Below are 13,949 nucleotides of genomic sequence, written 5' to 3'. Positions count from 1 at the left end.
ATATCATCGAATGTCTCACAACCAACACCATTATTCACACATACACATGTATATATATACATATACAATTTCTCCTACATATGTTGCCTTGGTGCCTCCGGAGCACGATGACAAGTGGTTCATGGGGGCGGTAGCGGGTAATAGTATTCTCCTTTGGGATTTATGACCTGGTCGAGCAAAAATCCGGTTATTTCCTCTTGAAGTGCTAGTATGCGGTCCGATGGTAGGAGCTTATCCCGCACCTCTCTGAACTGTTAAGAAGGAGATCAATATGCATGTGTGTTAGTTGTGTGACTAGATATCGATAATGGTGTGAATAGTATTCTGACAAACGTACCCAGTCCTGTCTATCAGATCTGCTCCTTTTGGACGTCATCATGCGAATGTTCTCGCAAACATAGAATGCACACAGATTATTCCCCGACGTCTGCTTCAGGGCCTTTACGAGAATGGAATTGAATTAGATAATTATTAATCAAGCATGATAATTAATTAATGATATTGAAACAAGAATTAAAGAGATGGTAGCTAGCTAGTACTACTTAATTACTTACCTTTGGTCGATGCCAAAACAACTTTTGTTTCCAGTCGGCTGGAGTCACCTTGATGAACTTTGCCCATGCCCTGCCCGCCGGCAAAGAAAATTAATAAAGGGGTTATTAAATAGTTCATATCAGGAAATGACGAACTAATAATAGGCCGAGATATATATATTTAATAATGATTGAAATTACCTATTGACTATCCCCTTCACGATGGTGAAGTCACTTTCTTCTTTAGTTAGTGAGTCCAGTAATTCAACTTTTCCTTCCTCAACTTTAATGTCTATGAAGACCCAGTGCCAACTGCATGCGCACACGTTTTCATGTCTTAAATAAGAGGGCATGTGCATAAAATTAATCAACTACCGTAAACCGTATACACTTAATTATTAACATCTAGCTAGCTAGTAAGCAAAAACAGAATTTATAGTACAAGACAGTGTGATTCACGGGAAGTTGTAAGGAAGTAGTATATCTTCATTGCTATTGAGGCGCTTCAAGAACACTAGCATGCTTTCCTCTACACCTGCTTGATAAAATGGAAACTTCCATATGTCCTCATTAATGGTATTTGGGTCAATGAACCCAATGCCATAGCGTCCAGATTTTTTCATTTCATACATCTTCATTATGCATATAATACCACAGAAAAGAATATAGTGAGGATAATTACATGTAATGATTGATCAAAATTATCACTAGATAATTAGCTTGAGACTTAAATTACAGAAAGAAATCACTTACAGACAATAGCAACTGACGATAGACTTGTCGAGTGTGTCTTGATTGTATAACTGAAAAAGTTCTGGATACTCAATGGCCAGAGCTTTCTCATGGTAATAATGCTCCTCCTTGACATTCACCATGAGAAACACTCGATTGGAAATCTTGGTAATGTTCATGTACCATTGATGCAATTCATACATTCTCGTTGGGAGGTCCTTGACCTTGTCTGGATGGACCAAAGGTTAGCCCCAGACATATTTCCATTTTATTTCCGATTCTTTAAGCGGAGACATGGGCTCGATTTTGAGGAGTTGTCCAACAGAAATCTTGAGCATTTCAGCCTGCATTATATGCTCCTCCATTATTACCACATCGCCCTGCTGGGGAACGCTAACGGTTTGCCCACAAAAATATTTGGCGTGCGTACTCCTCTCATGTGTTGTTGGCACAACAAGCGGGGGGATCGCTTGCGCCGCCTGTTCTCCCAGCTGGGGAACGGTTTTCCCGCATTTTTTGCTAGCTGCTTGTTGGCTTGAGCTCGAGCTCGCTTCCTTCTGTAGCCGTGCTCGATGTAGCTTCCTGATTTGACGCTCATAGTCTGAGTTAACAGGCTTGGGAGCTGGTGCTCTAGCCATACGAATGAAGTGGTCAATTGTTTTCTCAGGCACTTTCTCCTTTAGCGGCGGTGCCGGTTTAGGTCCAAAATGGGCGTCCACTTGGGCCTGCACTATGGTTGTGTTTTGCTCCTCGGTCATGTCGTAAGGCCTCTGAGGAAGAGGAGCGAGGCTTGGACCATATTTATATCGCTTGTCTCCGCCTATACTTCCTGTACTACCTCGACTCGTACCGCTACGCACCATAGCTGCGGCGTGTCTCTTCTGCGATTGCTGAGACGGCAGAGACGGCTGACGTGGCTGACGCCATGCCGGACTTGAAGCAGGAGGAGTGGCCTGACGCTGTGCCGGACATGAAGGAGGAGGAGTCTGCTCAAGCGTTTGGAGACTTGAAGGAGGTGGTGGCGGACTTTGAGGAGGAGTCGGCTCACGCGTTTGTGGACTTGGAGGAGCGGGAGTCTGCTGACTCGGTGGCGGACTTCGAGGAGGAGTCGGCAGACGACGCGATGTCGATGGACTTGGAAAGATGATGCAATCCTTTCTCCATAGGATGATACGATGTACGGCATCTCCTAGTGTGCGCTCGCCGTCACCTCCAGCAATGTCAAGTACTAGCATCAAATATGGCTTCACCACTTCATCAACCATGACACGAGCATAGCCCTCTGGAATCGGGATGCAATGGAAGGTTGCTTCAGGGGTAATTGTGAAAGCAACACCGTCCGCCACCTTCATGGATATGTTCTTCATTTTGGAGTGTAGCTCACAGTTAGTGTTCTCTATGATGTCATCCACAGGGTGGTATGTATCCAGCAGTGTGTCGCTCGGGCAGAACCAACGCTGCTTCTTAGCATGGATGGTACAGTGCTATCCAATGATGGACGATCATCCGCTTGCTGCTGCCACTGCTGAGACCCCCTTTCTTGGCTAAGTGAGTCGATCTGCTGCTGCTGCTGCTGCTGGAATTTGAGTGCCAAGTCCGCGTGCCTTGCTTCTAGGCCTTGAAGGCATTCTGTTTCCTGCTTCCTCTGCTCCTCCTCCAGCTTCCTCTTCTTCCCCTCCTTCATCTTCTTTCTTGCACAGGACCTGTAGTCGTCATTCTAGTCCGAAAAGCCCTCATACCAGGGAATAACGCCCATGCCTCGTGTTCTTCCCGGGTGTTCAGGATTTCCCAGGGCGCGCGCAAGCTCGTCGTTCTCTCTGTTGGGCGTGAACACCCCCACTCGAGCTTCTTCTATTGTGTCAAGTATCTTTTGTTCGGCTCCTTTTAGACTTGCCTTCTTCGAAACCAGGCCTGTCTTCGGGTCCAACGCCCCCCATGCGCATAGAACCAAGTTCTGCACCTGGGGGGCAGCTCCTATTAATCGGAGTGACCCCTGCACCCTCCATCTCTTGCTCAGACTTATCCCACTTAGGCATTCCCACCGCGTAGCCACCTGGACCCAGCCTATGGAACTGCGTCTTTTTTGCGGCATTAGCCTTGTTTTTTATCGACCGTTCCTTAGATATTTCTGAATCCTTGAATTTCACGAAATCGTCCTAATGTTCTCTTTGCTTCTCCAGTGTTCCCTTGAATTCTGGAGTCTTCCTTTTTGCACCGAGGTAGGTGGCCCATACAGTTTTCTTGTGGGTGTTGAATGCAATTACCATCTTCTTAAGAGCAGCGCCCTTCACTTTGTCCACATCTGCTTTAGTGAAATAATCTGGTAGGGTGAAATGTTCCATCAGAGAATCCCAAAGGTCTTGTTTGGCTCTATCGTCGATCCAAGTAACACCTGGACGTTCAGTCTTTGGCTCTTTCCATTCTTGAATGGAGATCGGGAGTTTGTCCTTCACAAGAACTCCGCACTGACGAGTCCACTTGTTTGCAATGTTCTCAGGCGTCAAGGGTTCTCCACTAGGTTTGACGGATTCGATGTTGTACTTTACACCGTCCTTTAACAATCTGCTCGGGCCTCGCTTTGTCCTGCTGTCTGTAGAAGCAGATTTGCTCGATCCGGAGGGCTGAAAGAAGAAGATCGATTCGTTCATATATCTTAAAATGTAAAAAAAAACATGTGATGATCACCAGATGCCTGCTTATATAAATATACCTCGCCGGTAGTCTTTGTTATTTGAAGATCAGCATTCTCTGTGTCATCATAAACATTGTTTGTGTCATCATAATCAGAATCATAGTTCATGACTTCATCGGCTCGGTCGTCGAGCTCGAATATCTTTTCATCACCCTCTCCGCTATTGTTCAAATATTGAGAGCCGTCATCTGCTTCATTCAGATCATCTAGCCTGCCAGGGCTGCGTATGATGTCGAACAATTCCTCTTCTCTGTCTCTGCCGGTATTGTCCGTCATAGCTTTTACTTAACTAATACAGAAGAAATATAGAACAATTTAGTATTCAAATTACAATGCATGGATGCAATCAATAAGGAAAAACTGAATCATATGAATTAGCAATATATATATGCATCGCCTCGATTAATATATAATCTCGAATATACATCATCGTCTTGAATAATATATATAATCTCAAATACATCGTCTCGAATATTATATATCGAATACATCATTGGCTAGGTACCTAATAAAGATCGAGTACTACAGAAGAATCTAGGGCGCCACTCGTGGTTCCTGGGGCGCGGGCGGTGGACACCCAAAGAGAAGGAACCATCACAGGATCATATCTCCGGTCATCTGCCCAAAGAACCTGCCAAGTAGTGGAGAACCTGACGTCGTCCATAGCAGCCATGTAGCGATGGACGTGCTCGTCTTCCTCCCTGACACGATGACGCACCATCTCCGGCGGGGCCGGCTGCCTCTGCACCGAATGTGGCCCACGCGAATGCCACCAAAGGAGATCAGGGTCGACGATGGGACCCGAGGCCGGGTTCCTCACCAAGCGGTGCGCCCCTCCAGGTAGCACCTCCCAGTGCCAGCCCGGCAGAGCCCAGTCCCGGACATGGGTCCTCTGAAGCATGACGTCGTTACGAACGGGTCGACGGCAAGGATGCGGGCCGGGAGTATCGTCGAGAACAAATACTATATGCCCGCAAAAAGTAACATTAATCTAACATTCTATATGCAAATTCTAACAATTTGACATTAATCTAATTCATCTAACTAAAACTAATTCTAAAATTTCTAACATTTCTGATTATATAACTAACATTTCTAATATTTCTATAACTAAAAAACAGAAAAATTGCTAACATTTTTATAAATATTTTTATAACTAAAAAACAGGAAACAATTATAACATTTCTAATATTTCTATAACTAAAAAACAAGAAAAATTTATAACATTTCTAAAAATATTTCTAAAACTACAAAACAGAATAATTTCTAACATTTCTATAACTAAAAAACAGAAGAAAAAATCTATAATGTGTGTGTGTGTGTAGTGTGTAATGTGTGTGTGTGTGTAGTGTGTAATGTGTGTGTGTGTGAACATGGCGGTCGGGGTGAGCTCACCGGCGAGGCGACGACGGGGTGACGAGACAGGGCGGCGACGACGGGCCGACGGGACGGGGCGGCGACGACGGGACGGGCCGGCAACGACGATGGGGCGGGGTGCGGCGATGGGGCGGCCGGGGCGCGGGGACGGGGACGACGGGGATGACCGGGGCGGCGACGTCGATGGGGGCGGCAACGAGGGGCGGGGGCGGCGACATCGACGGGGACGGCATCGATCGGGGCAGGGCGGCGCGACGGAGGGAAGAAGCAGAGAAGGAAAGTGAATTTTTTCAACTGTTGTATATATAGGATGGACCTTTACTACCGGTTGGTGCCACGACCCGGTACTAAAGGTGTGCGCTGGCGCAGTGCGGTGCGGCAAGTTTAGTCCCACCTCCGCTAGTCGAAGGGCTACCGCACTGGTTTATAAGCCCCAGTGCGGTAGCTCTCTCGAGCTCCTCTCCTAAGCAGGCCTACTGGGCCTACCTGTTCATTGCTGCCCTGTGGGCCTACTGGTCCTTTGCGGGCCTGCATCCTGGCCCAACAGATGGTTGTGTTTCTAGTCGTATACAGGCCGCTTTGGCCCAGTAGGCGGGCTTTTTCTTTTCTTCATTTTTTTTGCTTTTTTTGTTGTATTTATTTTTGAGTTGTTTTTTGCTGTATTTAGAGTTTCTTTCTGAATATTTTTACTTTAGGTACAAAAAATTACAAACTTTCTGTTAGTGCCAGTAGTTTTCAAATTTGAATAGTTTAAATTTTGAATTATTTGAAATTTGTGTGAATCACTAGTTTGTGGATAACGTAACTTTGAAAAAAGATTTTTCAGTGATTCTTTTTTCTTATGTTTAATATTATTGTGTTTTATCATTATATTCAATTTGGTAATGCTTACGTTATTTAAAAAATGAAATGCCTTTGTAACAGATGAGTTTTCGTCCGAAACCCTGACTTCGAAAGAGATAGTAAATGCATGAAAAAATTTGTTTGCACATAAAATTTCTTCGCGTTTCAAATGCCGAAAGATATAACTACCCTAACTATTACAGAGATTCCCTCCTGGGTGTGAAACACAGAAGAAAGTGATGATAGTGAAGCCGATCACATCCCGGATCTTTGGGTCTGAAACTTTTTCTTCGCGTGTGTCCCTTTGCACCGTAGCCATGGAAAATCTTCATCATTTAACTGGATGCTCGGGTCAATATTCACTACGAATGGAGCAATTTCATCAAACTTTTCATAATCTTCTGACATGTCTGTCTTGTCATCCACTCTCACGATGTTTCTTTTCCCTGAAAGAACTATGTGGCGCTTTGGCTCGTCGTATGATCCATTCGCTTCCTTATCTTTTCTTTTTCTCGGCCTGGTAGACATGTCTTTCACATAAAAAACCTGCGCCACATCATTGGCTAGGACGAATGGTTCTTCTGCATACGCAAGATTGTTGAGATCCACTGTTGTCATTCCGTACTGTGGGTCTTCCGTTACCCCGCCTCGTGTCATATTGATCCATTTGCACCGAAACAAAGGGACCTTCAAACCACCTGCATAGTTAAGTTCCCATATGTCCTATATGTAACCATAATATGTTTCCTTTCCCGTGTTTGTCGTTGCATCAAAGCGGACACCACTGTTTTGGTTGGTGCTCTTCTTATCTTGGGCGATCGTGTAAAATGTATTCCCATTTATCTCATACCCTTTGAAAGTCACTATATTTGAAGATGGTAACTGGGACAGCGAGTATAGGTCATCTTCAATATCGCCATCATGCATGGCACGTTTCTGCAACCAACCGGCGAAAGTCCTCGTTTGTTCACGTGTAATCCAGTCGTCAGACTTCTCCGGGTGTTTGGAGTGTAGAAAATTCTTATGTTCCTCCATATACGGAGCCACCAAGGCGGAATTCTGTAGAACTGTGTAGTGTGCTTCAGTGAGAGAATGCTCGTCCATACATATTATTTGATCCCCTCCTAGCGTTCCTTTTCCATCCAGTCTGCCCTTATGCCGCGATTCAGGAACACCAATCGGTTTAAGGTCAGGAATGAAGTCAATACAAAACTCAATGACCTCCTCATTTTCATGGCCCTTCGCGATGCTTCCTTCTGGCCTAGCATGGTTATGAACATATTTCTTCAAGACTCCCATGAACCTCTCAAAGGGGAACATATTGTGTAGAAATACAGGACCCAAAACGTTAATCTCTTCGCAAAGGTGAACTAGGACGTGCATCCTGATGTTGAAGAAGGATAGTGGGAACACCAACTCAAAACTGACAAGACATTGCACCAAATCATTCTGTAACCTTGGTATGATTTCTGGATCGATTACCTTCTAAGAGATGGCATTGAGGAATGCACATAGCTTCACAATGGCTAATCGAATGTTTTCCGGTAGAAGCCCCCTCAATGCAACCGGAAGCAGTTGCGTCATAATCACGTGGCAGTGATGAGACTTTAGGTTCTGGAACTTTTTCTCTGCCATATTTATTATTCCCTTTATATTCGACGAGAAGCTAGACGGTACCTTCATGCTGAGCAGGCATTCAAAGAAGATTTCCTTCTCTTCTTTGGTAAGAGCATAGCTGGCCTGACCCTGATGTATGTCGTCTTTTCCGTGCATACGTTGCTGGTCCTCCCATGCCTCTGGTGTATCTTTTGTCTTCCCATACACGCCCAAGAAGCCAAGCAGGGTCACGCAAAGATTCTTCGTCACGTGCATCACGTTGATTGCGGAGCGGACCTCTAGGTCTTTCCAATAGGGCAGGTCCCAAAATATAGATTTCTACTTCCACATGGGCGCGCGTCCGTCAGCGTCCTTCGGAACAGGTTGTCCGCCAGGACCCTTTCCAAAGATTACCTTCAAATCCTTGACCATATCATGTACATCAGCACCAGTACGGTGGCGACGCTTCGTCCGGTGATCCGCCTCACCTTTGAAATGCTTGCCTTTCTTTCTTACGGGATGCCTGCTCGGAAGAAATCGACGATCTCCTAGGTACACATTCTTCTTACAACTCTCCAAATATATACTGTCAGTATCATCCAAATAGTGCGTGCATCCGCGGTATCCCTTGTTTGTCTGTCCTGAAAGGTTACTGAGAGCAGGCCAATCATTGATGGTCACGAACAGCAACGCCTTTAGTTTAAATTCTTCATGTCCGTGCTCATCCCACACATGTACACCTGTTCCATTCCACAGCTGTAATAGTTCTTCAACTAATGGCATTAGGTACACATCAATGTCGTTGCCGGGTTGCTTAGGGCCTTGGATGAGCACTGGCATCATAATGAACTTCCGCTTCATGCACAACCAAGGAGGAAGGTTATACAAACATAGAGTCACAGGCCACGCGCTATGGTTGCTGCTCTGCTCCCCAAAAGGATTAATGCCATCTACGCTTAGACCAAACCATACGTTCCTTGGGTCACCTGCAAACTCCTCCCTGTACTTTCTCTCGATTTTTCTCCACTGCGAACCGTCAGCGAGTACTCTCAACTTTCCGTCTTTCTTACGGTATTCTATATTCCACCACATCGCCTTGGCATGCTCTTTGTTTTGAAACAAACATTTCAACCGTGGTATTATAGGAGCATACCACATCACCTTGGCAGGAATCTTCTTCCTGGGGCGCTCGCCCTCGACATCACCAGGGTCATCACGACTGATCTTATAACGCAATGCACCACATACCGGGCAAGCGTTCAAATCCTTGTACGCACCGCGGTAGAGGATGCAGTCATTAGGGCATGCATGTATCTTCTGCACCTCTAACCCTAGAGGGCAAACAGCCTTCTTTGCTTCATACGTACTCTCGGGCAATTCGTTGTCCTTTGGAAGCATATTCTTTATCATTACCAGCAACTTTCCAAATCCCTTGTCAGATACACCATTCTCTGCCTTCCATTGCAGCAATTTCAGTGTGGTGCCCAACTTTTTTTTGTCAGCTTCGTAATTCGGGTACAACAATTTCTTGTGATCCTCTAACATGCGCTGCAACCTCTTCCTCTCCAAATCACTTGCGCAGTTTCTTTTTGCATCGGCAATGGCCCGACCTAGATCATCAGCAGGCTCATCTGATGCCTCTTCTTCAGCTTGTTCCCGCATTGCCGGCTCAGCTTCTTCCTCCATTGTTGTATCGTCGTATTCAGGGAACCCATGGCCAGAATAGATGTCATCATCCTCTTCTTCTTCATTGTCTTCCATCATAACCCCTCTTTCACCGTGCTTGGTCCAAACATTATAGTGGGGCATGAAACCGGACTCAAATAGGTGGACGTGAATGGTTCTTGATGTAGAGTAATTGTGACCATTCTTACAGCCAGCACATGGACAAGGCATAAAACCATCCGCCCGCTTGTTTGCCTCAGCGGCAAAGAGAAAAGTATGCACACCATTAATGAACCCGGGAGAGCATCGGTCATCATACATCCATTGTCGGCTCATATCTTCATTATACACAACACCGAATAGACCAAATTAATACAAGTTCATACATAAAGTTCATACATAAAGTTCATATGCAACACTTAATTAAATGCAACAAATAACTCTCTAGCTAAAGAATTTAAATGCAACAACAAATGTGATCAAGATCGCAACTAAGGTAACAATTGATCCAACAGCATAATGATACCAAGCCACACTATCAATGGCATATTCTCTAATCTTTCGCTTCAACCTCATTTTCTCTATCTTGATCTTGTGATCATCGACGACATCGGCAACATGCAACTCCAATTCCATCTTCTCCCCCTTAATTATTTTCAATTTTTCTTTCAAATACTCGTTTTCTCTTTCAACTAAATTTAACCTCTCGACAATAGGGTCGGTTGGAATTTCTGGTTCACATACCTCCTAGATAAAAATATCTATGTAAACTTGATGGGCATAATTTGTCATAAACACGAAATGCAACAACTAGTTTTAAAAGAGAATATACCACATCCGAATCATAACAAGGACGAGGGCCGACGGGGACGGATATCAAAACCATGGCACTATGTATAACAAACAACGTACGGGTAAGACAATTATATGAGTAACTATATATCCAAATCACACAAACATCAATTTGGTAATGTAAAACATTCATGAACAAGAGCCTCACCACAAGGTAGTGCCAGCGACGGGACGGTGCGGACGATCGACGGTGGTTACGACGGAGATTTAGAAGGCACTAAGTAAACCACACCTACATATGCAAACTAAGTGTTATTTTTGACCTCTAATTGCATATTAATCAAATAATAGCAAATATAATTCCTCCCAAATTAATCACTATACAAAGGACAAAGTTGCTAACCTTTGTGATCATTTGAATGGATGGGGGCCTTCAAATCTTGACAAATTTTGGGCAAAATTTGTGAGGAGCTCGAGGAAGAGAGGGGAAGAACAGAGGAAAGTGAGGGGAAAGGGGAAGAACAGAGTGGCTCGGGTGGACGAAGGGTTTATGTATGACGACCTTTAGTACCGGTTCGTGCCACGAACCGGTACTAAAGGTGCTGGTAGGGCCCCAGACTAACAACATCCTGCCACCACTCTCTTTAGTACCAGTTCGTGCCACGAACCGGTGCTAAAGGTTCGCCACGAACCGGTACTAATGAGAGCGGCCGGCTAGCCGTTGGAACCGGCACTAATGGACACATTAGTGCCGGCTCAAAATCAAACCGGCACTAATGTGTCTCTGATTTGCCTCTTTTTCTACTAGTGTATTGTTTGCTCCGGTGGATTTGATCTTTAGTCTTCCCTTTCTTTTCTATGGTTATGAGCAATCAAATCCAATTTGCAGTTCCCTGCAGGATCAAGGCTACGGTGTGAATTATGACTATGTGTCGGATGAGGTCACAATTGTGGCAGGGATGTTGGTGGCATGAAGTTGTTTGGTAACAGGACATGATGGTCTAAACTCGGCTAGAGATTTGACCTAAAGCACAAGAGAAGTTCCTATCATCAGCGTTAGCTGTAAAGTCGAATGCATATGTTGTTGAGCTCTCTTATCCAGAAGATAGTAGATGCTATATTGTACTCTTAGCAGGTAAGTTGTTTTTAACATTTTGTAAAGCAGCTTCTGACATTTCTAAAAAGTAAGGTCACGTAGGCACATGAAGCGCTCCTTTTTGTCATTTTCTACTTAAATTGTACTCCCTCCGTCCGGAAATACTTGTCGGAGAAATGGATGTATCTAAATGTATTTTAGTTCTGGATACATTCATTTTTATGCGTTTCTCCGACAAGTATTTCAGGACGGAGGGAGTACAGTTTTATTGTTGTATCATAATTTTTCATGTGTCCGTAAAGCGCATGTTCTGTTTAAATTAATAGTAAACTGCATCTCACTCCAAAAGGAAAATTTTCAAAAAAATTGTTCTTTCCTGATGGTAATCATTTTCATACAAACTGCTATGGTTTGCTTGTCCTTTTGGTTTTGCATCGTGTACATTCCAGAACCTCTGTGGAATAATGAATGTTATTGAATTCCTACTATTTTGTTGTGATTTTTAAGATTTAATTGTTGAATTCCTTTAGGTTAATAGTAAGCTAGAGATGAAACTTTTGGTGGAGATACAGTTTTGATATACAACTTTACTTGATTTCTAATCCATGTAGTAATGCCATTAGCATGCATGATATTTTAGGCATACCATACATTGTTCTCTCACAACAATTGATTAGAGGGTGGAGCTGTCCTTCGAAGAATTGTTTGAAGAACTAAAAAGTAGTAACACCATGTCTTGTTCAAGTGCTAAATTAGCATTGCAATGCGCTGATGTATGGCATCCGTCCATGTTGATTATTGGAACCTTTGATAATTAGGAGATGCATGCATCATCTATGATAATTAATATATGTCTGGTACAACATTTGTCCATGTGTTGTAATTAATTTGTACAACCAAAGTCATGTAAGTCAATGTGTGTAGCACAATAAAACGGAAGAAGCTTAACTAAGGAATCCATCCACAAGGGTCCCAAGGCGATGTTAGTCGAAGGGGTTAAAAATGCATCAACAAGGGTCCCAATGCAATTAATAAAAAAATAGTCCCGTAGCAACGCACATGCATTCTACTAATAAAAAAAAAGAGAGTGATTTTGATCCCTTCCTATTCCTTCTTGTGTTGACGCATCGACTCCCAGGCCGCCGACGCTTCCTCTCATCGTGACTGTGTGCCGATGCTCCTTTTCCCTTCCCTTCGGATCCTATTATGTCCTACTTCTGATCGCCAGCCGCTCGCCGCCGATTTCAATTCCCTGGGCCCCCGTCGTATCCCCGCTTTGCTTTCCGTCCATCACCGATTCGACCGTCCGAGGTATATCATATATTCATATAATCATAATGTGATACCCTGGGTTCGTAGCCTGCATGGCGGCACTGTTCAACAATTAATGCAATTTGTTTTAGCATTGTTTCTTATCTTGTCCTCCGGAAAACAATATGCATCTGGTAGCTATAAAAGGAAAAGGAAGAAAATACAAGGTACAACAAATATTTTGAGAAGTACAAAGATGAGGAGTTTTCTGCTAGTTTGATGATTGCCAATGGTATTTACAACTCAAATGAGTACAGAGCCATTGGTTTTAGTAAAACGTCGTGCTACGAGGATGAAACAATTTGATGAAAGTGATTGCCAACAAGAAATTCTAGAAGATGAGAAGACCTTCCAGGTTAAATAGTTTTTTTTGGGTTGAAATGGCGATTCACTTCTTTCAAAGATACATTTAATGACGCTGTCTAGAGATATATTCAGATTTTTATTGAGCTTAGGCAATCAGAAGTCACTGAATGATAATAAACTTTAAGAGCGTTGCACAAAATTTGCAGAAACTTTCTCTCTCGATGGTTCATGTGATGTTGAGGTATATGATCTTATTTCTGAATTGAAGATTATGAGATACACGGTAATCTTTCCTATGGAGATTTTCGAGCATGTCAACAAAAGTTGATTCTTTTCCTAATATCTCCACTGCTTATCATATCTCATTTACTGTGTTGTAACTATCATAGTGGCCGAAAGAAGCGTTTCAATGTTGAAATTATTGAAGAACTATCTGAGGTCAACAATGACACGAGAGAGGTTAAATGGTTTGATAACATTATTGCATCGAGAGGAAATTATTGAATGAGATTGACATCAACCCCATCATAAGTGACTTTGCATGGAGGAATGTTAGATGAAATCTTCAAGGTAATAATTATAAAATTATTTGATATGCATTTTGGTTTTGGGTGCATTGTTATAGATAATACTTCGTATATTTGTATATTCATTGTTACTGTTATGATGTCTCTCCTAGGGGCCCCGAGTTTAATTCTCACCCTGGGCCCCCAAAATTTTAGGACCGGACCTGCCTGTAATCTGATGCTCGTTCCCGGCGGTGGTGCATCTTGGAAGAAATAGATCATGGGTGGCAACTGGCGTGGTGTATGGATTGTGAGCTGGGGAGGTGGGCCAATGGTTTGTAGTAAGATTGGTGGTAGTAAAAAAAATGATTTGTTGGAGGGTAGGCATTTTTTTTATGCGAGCGGGTTGGAGGGTAGACTTAAGTCTGTTGAACCTGTTAACATCTGAGACCTGTTAAGAAGCCCTTTGTCACCGGCCATGTTTGGGTGACGAGAATAAA

Source organism: Triticum dicoccoides, chromosome 3B (assembly GCF_002162155.2).
Source record: "Triticum dicoccoides isolate Atlit2015 ecotype Zavitan chromosome 3B, WEW_v2.0, whole genome shotgun sequence".
NCBI lineage: Eukaryota > Viridiplantae > Streptophyta > Magnoliopsida > Poales > Poaceae > Triticum > Triticum dicoccoides.
This window is presented reverse-complemented; position numbering follows the sequence as displayed.